This window comes from Periplaneta americana, chromosome 6 (genome assembly GCF_040183065.1).
Source record: "Periplaneta americana isolate PAMFEO1 chromosome 6, P.americana_PAMFEO1_priV1, whole genome shotgun sequence".
Taxonomy (NCBI): Eukaryota; Metazoa; Arthropoda; class Insecta; order Blattodea; family Blattidae; genus Periplaneta; species Periplaneta americana.
In genome coordinates this window covers 158801614-158818984 of record NC_091122.1, presented here as the reverse complement: position 1 = coordinate 158818984, position 17371 = coordinate 158801614, and the positions used below count along the sequence as shown (strand labels likewise).

The window sequence follows — 17371 nt, the reverse complement described above, 5'->3', positions numbered from 1 at the left end:
GCGAATCCAGAAATGCATATAGAGTGTTAGTTGGGAGACCGGAGGGAAAAATACCTTTAGGGAGGCCGAGACGTAGATGGGAGGATAATATTAAAATGGATTTGAGGGAGGTGGGGTATGATGATAGAGACTGGATTAATCTTGCACAGGATAGGGACCGATGGCGGGCTTATGTGAGGGCGGCAATGAACCTTCGGGTTCCTTAAAAGCCATTTGTAAGTAAGTAAGGAAGTAAGTTAGATATGTATCATAGGCCTACTATTCTCGTCATTTGCATATCTCTACAATACTACTTATACGATTCCTGTCTTCATTTATATGATTTCATTATTTCATTTGTAATACATTTTATTTAATTGCCATTATTTTATTTTAATAGTCTCACTGAACTAATTTTAATAATATTATTTGTGCTGTTTATTTTGTTGCATTTTGGTCAATTGAGTAATGTAGACTATTATATTGATTGTATTTTCATCTCACTGCCATTTTCTATCATTCATTCTCATCATCATTTGTTGTTTTGTTCTATTTTGTATCTTGTGCTAGACTGTAATTGACCTTGTGCTGTTGTTTCGCACATTAATATTCTAAATAAATAAAATAAATAAATAAATAATTTCAAATATTATATGAGACTCACTGGTTGAAACGCCAGATTCCGGAAATATTAATAACGACGGAAGTCGCAGAGTGGCTAGCGAGCGAGTTAACAACAATGGTCAGGGTTGCCAACTTGGTCAGTTAGGGCCATATTCATAGACATTCTTAGCGCGGGCTTCCGGTGGACAATCAGCAAACTAACGTTTTTCGTATTCATAAATCAGTGTTAGTGATATGATATATTATGAATCCTGTACAAGTAATCAGTTGATAGCCGGGGCTAAGCACCTTAAGTATCTATAGAGAGTTTAATTCTTGAGGTCTGCTTATTCAAATTGAGTAGGCAATTTCACTGGCATTTGCTGAGAAATTTCAAGAATACAGCTCGCAGGAGGATACTCCATAACAACATAGAATTAGAAGTTCTAAGATACTGATGACTCTTGCAAGAAATCTTAATACATAATTCTGTAATAATTGTTTATATTATTTTGACTTGAACACGCCTTTAAAATCAGACCGATATATGGGGTACCAGACAGAAACTTCGATGTAATGATAGATAACTTTTGTTGGGTGATCCATTTCGAACAAGAACTTCGTGACTAACTGACTAAGCAATAACACGATTGAAAAAATATGGTCTCCCCTCGATTGGGTATACTGCTAAGATGCGAGCATGAACTTTGTGGTGCACGCATCGACTGGCGGCCATTTTGGACGTGTCCGAAAATTTCCGGGCATTAGGCCTGCTTCCATTGTAGACTCTTGTATGACGTCATTATTCTAACATATAGTTCAAGTAATTGATTTCTGCGCACTATGAAATGTACGTATGTTGCCGCGCTATAGCACCCTGATTTTGGTGCTAAACGAAAGATCTCGTCTGGATCTGTCAATACGTACACACGTAAACCCCATGTCTGTCACGCTCAATTCTTGCTTCGTAATTGTATCAAGTAACTCATACGATGTAAAGTTTCATGACTAAGTTGCTAGACTTGTTTTTACTTAATCTGTTGTATTTTTATTATTGCACAAAATTTGCGTTATTACTGCACATGTTGGTTTTATTACTGCACAAACTGTGTGCAATTGCACACTAAAAACAACCCTGCTTCGTAATAAATTGTGTGATAGACAACATTAAAGAAAGAAACCGGTTTCGATGTAGACCGGTTTTGACTCTTTAGTACGATGAACTGACTACAGATCATGTGTCTATGAAAAATATTACGTGTTGCAACTTTTCCAATGTCGTATTTGTAATTAGTACATACAGATTATATAAAAACTGGTTATTCTTCTCAATGTCATGAGAGCCTTGTTGACTAGTGTAACTTCTTTAATCCCCGTAAAGTTAATCGCTTAGTAAGAATCTGGTGATCCACCGCTCTGACTGTTTAGATTAGATTAGATTAGATCTTTATTAGCCGAATAGAATTACAAGCATTCATGGCGTCGTCAGTACACAAGAAAAATGACATAACATACAATATAATACAAAAATAGACTTAATTCTAAATAAATTTAACAGTTTAATATTAAGTGACATGCAAAAAAAAAAAAAAAAAAAAAAAAAAAAAAGAGAAAAAGAAAGAAAAAAAATATATATAGGACAAGCTTGATCTTCAGTCTCCACTGTTCTATCTAGTATCTTCTCTTTTTGCTTTTCCCTGTCTTTTCTTCAACTCTGAGTTACCTGAAACATAAATGGTCAAGGGCAGTATCAAGAAACGTTAAATTCTAAAATTTTAAATTTAGGCATTCATTTGTGCAAAATGGCATATGTGTTAATAAAACGTTCTTTACCTCTTTTTTTAATTTTCTTATGTTAAGTTCTTTGATTTTCTGTGGAAGTTTATTATATAAATTACTGTCCCTATGTGATATGCTGTTAAGACTTCTGGTAAGCCTGTGGTAATTCAGATGTATGTTTTGGGATGTTCTGGTGTTATACTCATGATAGGTTGAATTTGTTTTAAAGGAATCTATGTTATGATGAATAAAGCACACTGTTTCTAAAATATATATGCAGGGTACAGGTAAGAGTTTTAGTTCTCTGAAAATTTTTATACTTTCAGTCCGAATAGGAACTTTTTCAATGATTTTGAGTATTCTTTTCTGCAATTTGAGGACTTGTGTCACTTTTGGTGAAGATCCCCAGGTAATAATGCCATATGATAGTATTGAATGAACATATCCAAAATAGACTGATATTAAAAGTTCCATGGATGATATCGTCGCAAGGACTCGAAAAGCATAACATAAGCGACTCAGCTTCTCAGTTAGATGTTGTATATGCTTTTCCCATGTTAGACTGGAATCTATTCATATACCTAAAAATTTAGAGCATTCTACTTCCTTAATTATGGTATTACTAAGAACTATGTGAATCTGGTCAGTTGGATATTGATTGAAAGATACATATACAGTTTTATTTACATTTAATTTAAGCTTATTATTTGCTAGCCACTTGTCTAGTTTCGTTGATGTTGCATTAATTTTCATTTGCAAGTTCTCTTCCTTATTATCATTCAGTATTATGTTTGTGTCATCTGCAAATAAGACAGTTTTCCCTTCGGTTATATTTAACGGGAGATCATTTATGTATAGGAGAAATAATATTGGACCAAGAATTGAGCCTTGAGGGACACCATGGGGCATAGGAACGGTGTCAGGAAATGAGAGAGTCAGGATTCAATTCCTAACTGAACAAGTTACCTGGTTGATGTTTTCCCGAGGTTTTTCTACAACTTTGGGCGTTGGACCTCAAACTCATTTCGACATAATTTATTTACATGCCATTGTCATTACCATAGCCCGGGTTACGTTTACGCTGCACTGTGCTGTACAAGAGCGCGACCGTTCGGAGACAAACATCATTCAAAAGCGTTCCCCTAACGCCGGCTCGTAGCGTACGGTAGGCCTAGGGACAAGTGGTGTTGCCTGCTTGAAACCTGGATACTGCTCGTGCCTCACTACCTGAGCTGTTTCTTTGCGGAGCGAGACGCAGAGGGAGAGAGTGGGAGGTCTTGGGTACCGCATGTGCCTACTACCCTACGTTCAACACATCGGCCTTTTCAGGATTTCTTTCGTCAGCTATGGACAAGCGAATGTATAGGCTATCCCCTAACAAAACAAATTATGTCCTCATCAATTCCTGTAACTAAACACTAATACCAGTGGTAGACTACAGTCTCTACTTGAGATTATCGACCTAATCGCGATTACGGTTATCTATTATTCTCAAACTTTTTCCACCGCGAAACCCCTTTTAATCTAAAGTGTAACTGTGGAATCCTTGTAATATTTTATTAGTATTTAATAATTAACAGTCCACACCTGTGGAGTAATGGTCAGCGCGTCTGGCTGCGAAACCAGGTGGCCCGGGTTCGAATCCCGGTGGGGCAAGTTACCTGGTTGAGGTTTTTTCCGGGGTTTTCTCTAAACCCAATACTAGCAAATGTTGGGTAACTTTCGGTGCTGGACCCCGGACTCATTTCAGCGGCATTATCACCTTCATCTCATTCAGACGCTAAATAACCTAGATGCTGATACAGCGTCGTAAAATAACCCAATAAAATAAAAAAAATAAAATAATTAACAGATAAGCAAAAGCTAGTATCTCAATAATTCTGTTCAGTGGGACGAATGTATTTGCTTTTCAAGCCCATAACTGGTTTTATGGCGGAAAGTTGTAGTCTCATTTCTACTGTACTTCTGCATTTTGTCTTTTCGGTATTTTGTTTTAGTGAACACATACGCAGAGAATCCAGTGATGAAAGTGATAAGTATTATGGGTAATTTCCGTTTTAGATATTCATTAAACATATTGTTATTACGCATATTATTGGAATATTATTATTATTATTATTATTATTATTATTATTATCATTAACGGTGGTTTCATGTTATTATTGATTCATATTTTCGTAACATTTATATATTTTTATAGTATCCACTAAGTATAAATTGCCACCGGAGTAGCCCAGTCGACTAAGGCGCTTGCCTATCGATTCAGAGTTTCGCTCGGGCGCGGATTCGATTCCCGCTTGGGCTGATTACCTGGTTGGATTTTTCCCGAGGTTTTCCCCAACCGTAAGGCAAATGTCATGTAATGTTTGGCGAATCCCTGACCTCATCTCGCCAAATACCATTTCGCTATCATCAATCCCATCGATGCAAAATAACGTAGTAGTTGATACAATGTCGTTAAATAACTAAGTAAAAAAAGGTATGAAATAAAATTTAAAATCATATAGGGCTCACGGAACCCCGGAACATACATTGAGAAACGCTGCCCTATGGTAATTCAGCAGTTGTCCAGACTGAACGAAGAGTGGCCTAGTGTGTACATACATTTTAGGAAATCTCCATCAGAGATAATAGCGATATTGGTAACCACGATTAGAGTATCCAGTATTATAAACAGTAAAAACCTCTGCACTGGCATAGGATAATGTTTTCCGCACATGTAATATGCTGCCGTGCCGCCACGCTGCAGCTGCCGTGCCGGTCCGAGCAGACCTAAGAGGCATGGTTATAAGCACTAGGGAACTCTCGGTTCAGGACGTGAGACACGGGCAATAGATCTTCTAGGTCGCAGCGCTGGGTCGCAGTGCCCCGTTCTTAAAATGGAAGTGAAAATAATGATTAGGGGACCTTGGTTCCATAAGTCCATCACTAACTATGAAGGTTTCATATTAGCCTATAACAAATTTACCCTGGCATTAAAATGGTATAGGGAGATGCAAATCTAACTTTCAGGTAAAGTTCCCTGTGAAGCAGACTTGAATAATTTCAAGGGAAAAAATTGTTCCGGGGCTGAGTATCGACCCCGATGAAATTATTCACGTCTGCTTCACAGGAAACTTTACTTGAAAGCTAGATTTGCATAATATATACGTTACTGTAGGTATGTTAACAGAAAACCACAACTCCTAACAGTACTGTTATAGGACATAACAGTACCTATGAATTACGGCCAATTAATTTTTCATAACTGTTCAATATTTATGTCCACGGACAAGTCAGAATCATCTTAGTATATGATATATCGAATGTATTATAACAGCGTTTCTCAAACGTTTTTGAAATGGGGACCACTTTTTTAAGTCAGAACAGTTCCGCGGACCACCTTAATCTTGTTCCCTTCGAAAGCAAATTTATCATTTTGTAGTAGATTTTAATATCAATATACTTATATTTTAAAATATAATTGATTAATTAAAATTAATTTTATATTGGTATTAACTAATTAAGCTAATGTTAACAGAAGAAAATTCATTTTTATTTCTTTAATAAGACTAATAGAGTTTGGATAATCTTTAATGTATTAACTAAAAATAAATAAATAAATGTTGGTACTCATATTAATGAGATGGATGAGCCTGCCGATTCTTGCACAGTTGTTCTATATTTGGACGCATGCTGGTAAGCTTAAGTCGGAGATCGTCACATACATCGAGTCGATTTCGGTAGCCTACTTTGTTTTTATTAGAGTTAGTGATGAAAACCCTTTCTCACACAGATACGTAGAAACAAACTGAATTATAATCTCTAAAGCACCATTGTATTCTCTTTTCACTTGTGATGCAGTCCAGAAATTAACCATATCTACCACTTGGAATTTCATTTTAAGTCCGGTCTCATTCGAGAGTTCAATTAACTATTCTCTTTCACTCAATGCAAGTTTGTTAGTTTCAATATCGCAATGAAAGTGATCACGAACCCATGAAAATTCGTCATATTTACTTGGAAAATAAGTTTCAAATTGTGACCTCAGAGTTGTATTATTGGTGTATGATGTACAGTACGTGACCATTTCAATGTTCAGACTGAGTGTAGGTAAAACTATGACTTTCATAAATACATGAAAAGGTTCGGTCCTCTGTTATGAATTTGAGTGGTCCTTGGCTGGGTTACAGGGGCGGTGCCAGATGTGTAGAGAAAAGATGGCGAGAAGCACCACGTTCATAGTGCTTCAAATCCCTCTTTTGTTGTTGAGAGTAGAGCGGGAAGTCAGTAGACGGATTGCCATGTGTCATTTCCAAACTCTGAGATTTTCGGCTGTAGAGTGATACGCAATTCGTTTGAATTTTATTTCTTCTTCTGTCTTTGAAGGACCACAAGGGCAGACCTCGAGGACCACAGGTGGTCCGCGGACCATAGTTTGAGAAACGCTGTAATATAATACCAACTTTTACCAATCTTTTCAGCAAAATAATACTCTCTTGAATGTATATTAGTTACATTGTCTAAAATAGTGGAACATCAACAAGCACTATTCTTTTTTAATTAGTTTATTTTACGACATGTGAGGGAAAACCCCGGAAAAACCTCAACCAGGTAACTTGCCCCGACCGGGAATCGAACCCGGGCCACCTGGTTTCCCGGCCAGACGCGCAAACCGTTACTCCACAAGTATGGACAAAGGAATTTAAGACCGGATATCAGGCAAGGGTAAACGTGATCAAGGATGAGAATGGTGACTTGCTTGCAGACTCTCATTTCAATCCTGAACTGATGGAAAAACTATTTTGGGCAACTACTAATGTACATAGGCCAGATAGAAATGATCGGGACGAAATACAAATACAAACTGCTGAACCATTTATACCCAAACCCACACTTTCAGAAGTCGAAATTGCAATAGAAAATCTGAAAAATTACATGTCTCCAGGTATCGATCAAATTACAACAGAATTAATACGAGAGGGTGGAAGCGCATTATCTACCGAAATTTGTAAACCTGTACTTGCTATCTGGGAAAAGGAAATTGTACCAGAACAATGGAAGGAGTCCATAATCGTACCTATTTTTAAGAAGGGGGACAAGACTAACTGTAGTAACTTTCGAGGAATATCACTTTTGTTGATGTCGTACAACATTTTGTCCAACATTCTTTTGAGAAGATTAACTCTACACGTAGATGAAATTATTGGGGATCATCAGTGCGTTTTAGGCTTAATAGATCGACTATTGATCAGATTTTTGTATTCGACAGATATTGGAGAGAAAATGGGAGTATAAGGGTACAGTACATAAGTTATTCATAGATTTCAAAAAGGCATATGACTCGGTTAAAAGAGAAGTTTTATATAATATTCTTATTGAATTTGATATTCCCAAGAAACTAGTTCGGTTAATTAAAATGTGTCTCAGTGAAACTTACAGCAGAGTCCGTATAGGCCAATTTCTATCTGATGCTTTTCCAATTCACTGTGGGCTAAAGCAAGGAGATGCACTATCACCTTTACTTTTTAACTTCGCTCTAGAATATGCCATTAGGAAAATTCAGAATAACAGAGAGGGTTTGAAATTGAACGGGTTACATCAGCTTCTTATCTATGCGGATGATATGAATATGTTAGGAGAAAATTCACAAACGATTAGGGAAAAGACGGAAATTTTACTTGAAGCAAGTAAAGAGATAGGTTTGGAAGTAAATCCTGAAATGATGAAGTATAAGATTATGTCTCGTGACCAGAATATTGCACGAAATGGACACATAAAAATTGGAGATTTAGCCTTCGAAGAGGTGGAAAAATTCAAATATCTTAGAGCAACAGTAACAAATATAAATGACACTGGGAGGAAATTAAACGCAGAATAAATATGGGAAATGCCTGTTATTATTCGGTTGAGAGGCTTTTGTCATCTAGTCTGCTGTCAAAAAATCTGAAAGTTAGAATTTATTAAACAGTTATATTATCGGTTGTTCTGTGTTGTTGTGAATCTTGGACTCTCACTTTGAGAGAGGGACAGAGATTAAGGGTGTTTGAGAATAAGGTTCTTAGGAAAATATTTGGGGCTAAGAGGGATGAAGTTACAGGAGAATGGAGAAAGTTACACAACGCAGAACTACACGCATTGTATTCTTCACTTGACATAATTAGGAACATTAAATCTAGACGTTTGAGACGGGCAGGGCATGTAGCACGTATGGGCGAATCCAGAAATGCATATAGAGTGTTAGTTGGGAGAACGGAGGGAAAAAGACCTTTGGGGAGGCCGAGACGTAGATGGGAAGATAATATTAATATGGATTTGAGGGTGGTGGGATATGATGATAGAGACTGGATTTATCTTGCACAGGATAAGAACTGATGGCGGGCTTATGTGAGGGCGGCAATGAACCTTCGGGTTCCTTAAAAGCCATTTCTAAGTAAGTAAGTAAGTAAGTTTTATTAATTAAGCACTTCTATTAATTGTAGAGCTGGTTGAGTGTAAGAGAAGTCCTTAAGGCCTTACTCTGCCAGGTAAAATAAAATAAATTATTATCATTATTATTATTATTACTATTATTATTATTATTATTATTATTATTATTATTATTATTATTCAGTTTTTGGTGCTGAAACCTCTGTCACAATCGACCATAGAGATAGGAAGAGAGTCTACACACAAAAACTTTCTTCTGAGTAATCATGTATATTTTCTCCATTATTGTCTATGTAATCCCTGAATACATTTCTTGATGTGTCATAGGAGAGGGCAAACCGTTGGCATATACTTCTCAAACGGCGTTGACCTTCCGGCCAAGAACTCATTACATTATAAGGTCATTTATGTCTGTCGAGATCATCTATATCATTCATGAAAGAAATTAAGCCTTCGTTCTCTTCTGAGAGCAACTTCTTCTTCAAATTATCGACTAAGCTTTGACACAATTATGCAAATCTAGCTTTCAGATAAAGCTTCCTGTGAAGCAGACTTGAATAATTTCAAGGGAAAAATTGTTCTGGGGCCGGGTATCGATCCCGAGACCTCTGGCTGAACGCACCAGAGCTCTATCAATTGAGCTACCCAGGAACTCCACCCGACACCGTCCCCTATTTATTCATTCTTTTGTGCTCGATTCTCTTAGTTCCGAAAGTGAAATATTCATAAACATGCCCCTTTGCAGCCCTTCTTCTGTATTTCTTAGGAAAGCACCTGATATTTCCTTCACGTTCTCTAATAACCTTATGGCTTTTTTATGTAATACTTGAAAGTGGAGGAAATTGTGACACTGTCTTTCTGAAAAATTATTAAGTTACGATTGCTTCGGAAAATATTTGGGGCTAAGAGGGATGAAGTTACAGGAGAATGGAGGAAGTTACACAACACAGAACTGCACGCATTGTATTCTTCACCTGACATAATTAGGAACATTAAATCCAGACGTTTGAGATGGGCAGGGCATGTAGCACGTATGGGCGAATCCAGAAATGCATATAGAGTGTTTGTTGGGAGGCCGGAGGGAAAAAGACCTTTGGGGAGGTCGAGACGTAGATGGGATGATAATATTAAAATGGATTTGAGGGAGTTGGGATATGATGATAGAGACTGGATTGATCTTGCTCAGGATATGGCGGGCTTATGTGAGGGCCGCAATGAACCTCCGGGTTCCTTAAAAGTCAGTAAGTAAGTAAGTAAGTAAGTAAGTAAGTAAGTAAGTAAGTAAGTAAGTAAGTAAGTAAGCAAGCAAGCAAGCAAGCAAGTAAGTAAGTAAGTAAGTAAGTAAGTAAGTAAGTAAGTAAGTAAGTAAGCAAGCAAGTAAGTAAGTAAGTCTTTCTGAAGACATTCTGATAAGATGCTTATACTGGTTGTGTGTTCCAATGTTCAGTAGTAAACAGTGTTCCGAATCGGTGAAGGGCCTAAAAAGTGGGGGTACGTCGTTCCCCCGGGGAGAAAGTAGAGGTACGGCGTGTACCCGCATTCCCGCCCGATTTAAGCCGTGTTTACCGCTGGATGGATTCGGTCCTAAGATTGTAGTTTGAGTAAATGAGTAAGAATAATAAAATCAAAAGATAATTATCAAGAAATGCGGCAAGGAGATTTAATAAAACTATAGTATCTGTCAAGCGGAGCGCAAAGAAGCATGTGACTATGTGTGTGGAGACAATCGTACGTAAGCCTGTGGTGAAGTTGAACGTCACACTGTCGATGACGCTAAGGAAGTGCATTTCATTGTTAATTGCTCACCCATGACCTTTGACTTTACAGCCATTGTTAAGTATCGAAGCTATTGGCATACAGAGAAACATTAGTATTCGTGATAGCGGGTTCCACAAACTCAAGTTCACAGTCGAGTAACTAAAAATATTCCTCTTCTCTTCTGTATGGAGTATTAGCAGGCCTGACTCCAGAAAGAAACGTCTTTGAAATTTCGCTGCGTGGTGTGATTAAAACAGTCAGGATTCTACTTGTCAGACGTCATTGCCTGAGGTAAGGTTAGAGTTGTTTCAAGGTTGTATAATACACTATCTACCGAAAAGTAATTGGGCATTGTTTTTTGCCCCTTTGTAACCTCGTGGTACCACCTCTTGTTGCTATAACAGCAGCCACCTTGTCAGGCATGCTCTCCACTAGTTTGTGTAGGATATCCACTGGAGTGCGTACACACTTAGCGAACGAACAACGAACGAACGACAAACGATTGTATTCGTTGATTGAAATCGGTACGTGTGTACGTCGCAGCAAAGGCAAACCGATCGTTTGGTTTGCCTTCGGAAGTGATCCGTCGCTTGTCGGTACATCAAAGGAAGTTGGTATTCGTTGTGGACGGGATTTGCCACTAGTTGGTAGTTCGTAGCAGAACGCAGCGCTTAGTTCAATTTCACCAACAGGATGTCGAAACTGGAGTGGACGGAAGACGCTGTTATAAATATTATTAGTGCATATAGGGAGCAGGAAACTTCATGGAATCCCAAGCATCCTGCTTACCACAATAAAGTAAGAAAACATGATGTTTGGGAAGCTATTGGAAAGATGTTCAGTTGCAAGATATGCGAGTCAAACACGTGCAAAATTTGAAAATTATTTTTGTTTATTTATTTTCAGTGGATATATGTTTGTTGTTTATTGTAGGGACCAGAAGTCAAAAAGAAAATTGAGTCCCTACTGACATCATTCCGGAGGGAAAGACAGAAGTCCACAAAAAGATCTGGAATGGGGAGTGACGAAGTGTACGAGTCAACTTGGTTCGCGTATAAACATATGTCGTTCCTTTTGGACAAATTCACGCCCAGAAAAACAAAGTTCCAACCTTGTGGTCACAAAATAAATTATTGGTACTGAAAAGTGCCTTTTCTTAAGCATGATGCGCATTCGACACAGACAGATCTCTCTTTTTAGTATTTTAAGATAATTATTGTCAGTGAGGTATCCGTGTACTGAAACTTTCCCCTGTCTTGCAGTCGTACCTTAATAAAATCTTTCAGTTTCTCAATTATAGCTGTACATACTTCTGGAACAAAATTAGCTGTTTCGACCTTTGAATAAATACATTAAACTTGTATACGAATTTCCTGTAGCGAGATATCGAAGTGTTAATGCTAGTCTTTCCTGAATAGGTATTGCTTCTCGCCAGCCTGTGTCTTCCTTGGAAATGTTTGGCCTTATTTTGCACAGTAATATTTCGAAGTCGGTTTCTGAAATGCGACAGAAGTTGTGAAACTGTCCCGATTCCATTCGACGTAAATCATGAAGCAAGTCAGTGCCTCTATATTGATTGTGACTTTCGTAGAGTGGCGTCTGCCACCATCGCCTTTTGGTTTTTAACTTTCTTTTTGTTAAACTGCCTATATTATAATAACAACGGCTGCGCTTGCTATAGTCATATTTCCGTCTGATTTTATTGCGGATAATCAGCGTACGTGAATGTTTTCTGACAATTTGCTGATGACTTGAACGTTGCTCCAAACAGCGAACGAACAACGAAGTTTTGCTTCACCATTCGTTCGTTGTTCGTTCGCTAAGTGTGTACGCACCTTTACAACATGGCACTCAGTTGGACAACGGAAGTTGGCCGCATCTCCCGAGACCTCAATCGCAGGTCCAATTCGTCCCAAAGGTGCTCAATGGGATTGAGATCAGGACTCTGTGCAGGCCAGTCCAACCGGTAAACATTATTGTCTGCATAGTAGCCGCCGAAACATAGGGCCAACTTCCATTGTCCAATTGAGTGCCATGTTGCAAGAGGAATGGCGACGCATTCCAGTGGATATCCTACACAAACTAGTGGAGAGCATGCCTGACAGGGTGGCTGCTGTTATAGCAACAAGAGGTGGTACCACGAGGTTACAAAGGGGCAAAAACTGTGCCCAATTACATCTTTGTAGATAGTGTAATTAAGTACATGTACAAGTGGAATTATTAACTATTAAATATATTGTATTGCATTTATTTACATTCCACATCGCTTCACAACTAGAATATGTAACACATAAAAAAGTCTTAATAGTACTACAAAATTTTCATTCAAAGTCACTGTCTAGTTGAAATATATACAGAAAGATTTTACAATACATTAGTACAGCACAAGAGGTTAGTATCGATACCTAACACAAGATAAAATAATTATTCATTCTGCGTTGTTGAATGTCATAAATTCGCCTACAAAATAGAAGGCGTGAGAAATTAGGTACGGTACTTTTTTAAGTTGGTCTTAAATAATCTTATATTTTGAGTTTAATTTTTTATATCCATAGGAAAACTATTAACAATTTTTACTACCATATAACGCACTCCTTTTTGACAACACGATAGACTTACTGATGGACAGGGGCAGATATTTATGGAGATTAATTTTATCATTTGTGTTTTTTAATATTGGTGTCGACGGAGATTGTTGGAGATTGATTTGTACTCTTGGCGGAGATTAATGGAAATTTTGGAAAATACAATTATTTTGGAATTGGAGTATTAACTCAGTATGAATATTACTTTCCAAATAATTAACATTAAGGGTTCGTTGGATTCTGGTAAAGATGTGGTTGTTGGAATGATACTGTATTTAAAACACAATAGATAGATAGATTTATTGATATTAGTTCACAAAAGTACAAACTTAATAATTTAAAAAATGATCCATGTATAAAAAGTAGTCATACATAATAAATACACAATTTCCTAAACTTATTAATCTATCACAAATCTCAGTAATTTATTGGTTGAAACTTGCACTTACGTGGATTGAAACTGTATTTAAAACACATTAATTAAAAACGGAAAAAAGAACTTGCAGCCCTCAAATTAACACTTTCAAATTATTAGCGAAATGTTGAGTTCACTAATGTAATCAGAACACCTGGAATACCATGTAATGTAGCCTACTTGGATATATAACAAATTAAAGTAGTAAGAAAGTCCGAAAAGAAACTCAGACTATGAAATTCGCTATAAAACGACGAAATAGTAATAATTCGCGAATGTGTTCATATTTCGCTATTAGAGCTCTGTTTCGCGATTTTTCGCGATTGTTTTATCCGCATATTATTAATTAGAATCACTTAATTCGTAAAGATTAGTAAAAATCTATTGTACTGTATATCTATTATATCGTGATTTTCGCGATCTCCATAAATACCTGGCCCTGCTGATGGAGTATGAAAGTAATTTTTGACGAATATTTATGCTATGAACTTAAAGAACCTTAAAGAACGATATATATTATTTTTAATGTACCGAAGTACATATGATATTTCCATGCAGATATTCTGCGTCATCATACGATGAAAGAGTAATGGAACGGAGAAAAATTCTCTCCGGCGCCGGGATTTGAACCCGGGTTTTCAGCTCTAAGTGGTGATGCTTTATCCACTAAGCCACGCCGGATACCACCCCGGCGTCGGACAGAATTGTCTCTGATTAAGTTCCAACTCTTGGGTTCCCTCTAGTGGCCGCCCTCTGCACTACGTCATAGATGTCTATGAACATAGGACCGAAGTCCACACATGTGCTGAGGTGCACTCGTTATTTATGCTATGAACTTAAAGAACCTTAAAGAACGATATATATTATTTTTAATGTACCGAAGTACATATGATATTTCCATGCAGATATTCTGCGTCATCATACGATGAAAGAGTAATGGAACGGAGAAAAATTCTCTCCGGCGCCGGGATTTGAACCCGGGTTTTCAGCTCTAAGTGGTGATGCTTTATCCACTAAGCCACGCCGGATACCACCCCGGCGTCGGACAGAATTGTCTCTGATTAAGTTTCAACTCTTGGGTTCCCTCTAGTGGCCGCCCTCTGCACTACGTCATAGATGTCTATGAACATGGGACCGAAGTCCACACATGTACTGAGGTGCACTCGTTATTTATGCTATGAACTTAAGAACCTTAAAGAACGATATATATTATTTTTAATGTACCGAAGCACATAAGTTATTTCCATGCAGATATTCTGCGTCATCATACGATGAAAGAGTAATGGAACGGAGAAAAATTCTCTCCGGCGCCGGGATTTGAACCCGGGTTTTCAGCTCTATGTGCTGATGCTTTATCCACTAAGCCACGCCGGATACCACCCCGGCGTCGGACAGAATTGTCTCTGATTAAGTTCCAACTCTTGGGTCGGATCCCGGCCAACTGGTCACTCACAACGAGTGCACCTCAGCACATGTGTGGACTTCGGTCCTATGTTCATAGACATCTATGACGTAGTGCAGAGGGCGGCCACTAGAGGGAACCCAAGAGTTGGAACTTAATCAGTGACAATTCTGTCCGACGCCGGGGTGGTATCCGGCGTGGCTTAGTGGATAAAGCATCAGCACGTAGAGCTGAAAACCCGGGTTCAAATCCCGGCGCCGGAGAGAATTTTTCTCCGTTCCATTACTCTTTCATCTTAAAGAGCGAGTTTTCCTGACACATCCAACAACTCTACTACAACTGAAAGATGCCATCTCGCAAGGAATTGTCAATATTCCAAGACATTATCTGCAAAATGCTGTGTATGGTGTCGCAGACGGAATGCTGTACGTTGAACAAGAGAACGGCGGACATCTTCCCAATGTTTTGTAAACCTCGTTGTTTGCACAGCACTATGATGTTTTTGTTTTTTCCCTATCTCAAATATTATAATATTTATAGCGGTTTAATATTTGAACTGACTTTGAAATATCCTATATATAAAATGTTCATATTAGCCAGAACCTCATTCAGAGGTATGGTACTTAAATAAAACATAATTTAACATTATCAAGATATGCAGTTCCATGACCCTTGAGGAACACTTGCTAACAACAGGGAATAAATCAGAATAATCACTGTTAATGTATGTATGTATGTATGTATTTATTCACATTGCAAATGGGTAAATACCCTGTGGCAGTGGTAACTGATTACACTCAATAATGACAATTAATAACAAACACAATTAATAATAATAAATACTAATATTAATACATGATAATAATAATAATAATAATAATAATAATAATAATAATAATAATAATAATACTTACAAATGGCTTTTAAGGAACCCGAAGGTTCATTGCCGCCCTCACATAAGTCCGCCATCGGTCCCTATCCTGTGCAAGATTAATCCAGTCTCTATCATCATATCCCACCTCCCTCAAATCCATTTTAATGTTATCCTCCCATCTACGTCTCGGTCTCCCTAAAGGTCTTTTTCCCTCCGGTCTCCCAACTAACACACTATATGCATTTCTAGATTCGCCCAAACGTGCTACATGCCCTGCCCATCTCAAACGTCTGGATTTAATGTTCCTAATTATGTCAGGTGAAGAATACAATGCGTGCAGTTCTGCGTTGTGTAACTTTCTCCATTCTCCTGTAACTTCATCCCGCTTAGCCCCAAATATTTTCCTAAGCACCTTATTCTCAAACACCCTTAACCTATGTTCCTCTCTCAGAGTGAGAGTTTAAGTTTCACAACCATACGGAACAACCGGTAATATAACTGTTTTATAAATTCTAACTTTCAGATTTTTGGACAGCAGACTGGATGATAAGAGCTTCTCAACCGAATAATAACACGCATTTCCCATATTTATTCTGCGTTTAATTTCCTCCCGAGTGTCATTTATATTTGTTACTGTTGCTCCAAGATATTTGAATTTTTCCGCCTCTTCGAAGGATAAATCTCCAATTTTTATATTTCCATTTCGTACAATATTCTGGTCACGAGACATAATCATATACTTTGTCTTTTCGGGATTTACTTCCAAACCGATCGCTTTACTTGCTTCAAGTAAAATTTTTGTGTTTTCCCTAATCGTTTGTGGATTTTCTCCTAACATATTCACGTCATCCGCATAGACAAGAAGCTGATGTAACCCGTTCAATTCCAAACCCTGCCTGTTATCCTGAACTTTCCTAATGGCATAATAATAATAATAATAATAATAATAATAATAATAATAATAATAATAATAATAATAATAAATGTTGTCAGAATCACGGAGCACGATACCACATCACACATTGGACAGTTTTTTGACTCACGTTCGGTGCCCGTGGCACGATCCCATGAGAAACTTTAAATCAACTTAAACAATTTAAAATTTTTGATGCAACGATTGATGCCATAGGATCTCATGTGTTAAAATCATCCTTAGCTATAATTAGTAATCATTTGTACCCAATAAACTTTTATTGTAAATGATTGCCTATGTTTTCGTATCATTTATCTTAATGTTTTTTTTTCTTTCAATTGTGACACAATTGTTTTTAATGATTATTCTTTATGAACTGATTAGTAGGCCGATCTATCGAACCCTTATTTAGGGCGGCTTTTGTTAATACAAATTTATTATTAATAAATAATAATAATAATTTTATTTATTTATTTTATTTATTTTATTTTTATTTATTTATTTATATTTAATGTGCTGTACAACAGCCAGTGGCCAATTACATTTCAGCACAAATATAACAAAAACATAATATAAAAATAATTATTACACATAAATACAATTACAATTAATTACAATAATGACGATGAATGGATAACTAAGAATACTATGAGAC

General features: G+C 37.3%; 1 protein-coding gene and 3 non-coding genes across 7 annotated transcripts in view; 1 reads left to right on the top strand and 3 right to left on the bottom strand.

Annotated features, from left to right (window-relative positions):
• Nucleotides 1-17371, top strand: part of LOC138701976 (fatty acyl-CoA reductase wat-like) — a 117856-nt gene that overhangs the window by 43270 nt on the left and 57215 nt on the right. Inside the window, exon 1 of one of the 4 annotated variants that reach the window (XM_069829398.1) lies at nucleotides 10676-10818. The exons of the other annotated variants lie outside the window; for them this stretch is intronic. The gene's annotated coding sequence lies outside the window, so the exon portion shown is untranslated. Of the gene's footprint in view, nucleotides 1-10675; nucleotides 10819-17371 lie in introns of those variants that run through there. 4 annotated transcript variants of the gene reach the window in all.
• On the bottom strand, nucleotides 14137-14208 carry TRNAL-UAG (transfer RNA leucine (anticodon UAG)). Its single transcript has one exon. It is a non-coding gene; the product is annotated as a tRNA-Leu (tRNA).
• Nucleotides 14484-14555, bottom strand: TRNAL-UAG (transfer RNA leucine (anticodon UAG)). Its single transcript has one exon. It is a non-coding gene; the product is annotated as a tRNA-Leu (tRNA).
• TRNAY-AUA (transfer RNA tyrosine (anticodon AUA)) lies at nucleotides 14830-14901 on the bottom strand. Its single transcript has one exon. It is a non-coding gene; the product is annotated as a tRNA-Tyr (tRNA).